Raw genomic sequence first — 1,754 nt, 5'->3', positions numbered from 1 at the left:
CAGCGTCGTAGCTTCCCTCTGCAAGTCCCGCCTATGCGTAAACAGGAAGTTGTAGGTGGGACTTGCAGAGGGAAGCTACAACGCTGCCAGCCAATCGCTGCCTGCACCGTTCGCTTCTGAGTCCGACGCTGGCTGGCAGGCAGTGAAGGAGGACGCTGGGGGATGAAGAATCGCTGGATATGGGAGAGGTGAGGGCAGGGGAGGGACGGAAAAATCACTGCAAGTCGATGGGAGGGCAGGGGAGAGGCGGAGAATCGCTGGAAATAATGGGAGGGAAGGGCAGGGGAGAGAGAATTGCTGGAAATCAATGGGATGGGAGGGAAGGGCAGGGGAGAGAGAATTGCTGGACATGGGAAGGGCAGGGGAGAGAGAATTGCTGGACATGGGATGGGAGGGAAGGGCAGGGGAGAGAGAATTGCTGGACATGGGAAGGGCAGGGGAGAGAGAGTTGCTGGACATGGGAGGGAAGGGCAGGGGAGAGAGAATTGCTGGACATGGGATGGGAAGGAAGGGCAGGGGCGAGAGAATTGCTGGACATGGGATGGGAAGGAAGGGCAGAGGAGAGAGAATTGCTGGACATGGGAAGGACAGGGGAGAGAGAATTGCTGGACATGGGATGGGCTGGGAGGGAAGGGCAAGGGAGAGAGAATTGCTGAACATGGGAAGGGCAGGGGAGAGAGAATTGCTGGACATGGGAGGGAAGGGCAAGAGAGAGAGAATTGCTGGACATGGGAGGGAATGGCAGGGGAGAGAGAATTGCTGGACATAGGATGGGATGGGAGGGAAGGGCAGGGGAGAGAGAATTGCTGGACATAGGATGGGATGGGAGGGAAGGGCAGGGGAGAGAGAATTGCTGGACATTGATGGGAGGGCAGGGATGAGATAATTGCTGGACATGGAGGGGAGAGAGGAGAATCACTGGACGGGGAGGGGAGGACAGGGAAGAGAGAATTGCTGGACATGGAGGGGAGAGAGGAGAATCGTTGGACGGGGAGGGGAGGACAGGGAAGAGAGAATTGCTGGACATGGAGGGGAGAAAGAAGAATCGCTGGACAGGGAGGGGAGGACAGGGAAGAGAGAATTGCTGGACATGGAGGGGAGAGGAGAATCACTGGACAGGGAGGGGAGGACAGGGAAGAGAGAATTGCTGGACATGGATGAGAGGGGAGAGAGTATAAATGGATGGAGAGGAGAGCAGGAGATAGAGGAGAATTGCTGGACATGGATGGATGGAGGAGTTGGCTAGGAGAGAGGAGAAATTCTGACTTGGATGGAGGAGAGGGGAGAGAGAATTATTGCTTTATATGGATACAGAGGAGGGAAGAGAGATGAGAAATGCTGGACATGGATGGAGGGGAAGAGAGAGGAGAAGTGCTGGACATGAATGGAGGGGAGAAAAGAAAAAAGAAGATGCGCATGGATGGAGATGAGGGAAAGGGAAGAGGAGAAAAACTGCACATGGATGGAGAAAATAGGCAAAAGCTGGATCCATGTTATACCTCCTCCAGTCAATTCCATGGAGGAGGGACCCAGCTTTTACTTATGGATGCAGGGCAACAAAAGAAGAAGAAAGGAGGAAAGTAAAGAAATAAATGGAAAGGAAGCCCTGGAAACGGAGTTAAGAGAACAGATAGAGAGCAGCAGAATCAGAGATTGGGACCAATATGGATAGAAAAACAAAGTCACCAGACAACAAAGGTAGAAAAAAAATCATTTTATTTTCATTTTAGTGTTTGGAATTTGTCTTATTTTGC

Source organism: Microcaecilia unicolor, chromosome 1 (genome assembly GCF_901765095.1).
Source record: "Microcaecilia unicolor chromosome 1, aMicUni1.1, whole genome shotgun sequence".
Classification (NCBI taxonomy): domain Eukaryota; kingdom Metazoa; phylum Chordata; class Amphibia; order Gymnophiona; family Siphonopidae; genus Microcaecilia; species Microcaecilia unicolor.
The sequence above is the reverse complement of the archived record's forward strand: the minus strand, read 5'-3'. Positions refer to the sequence as shown.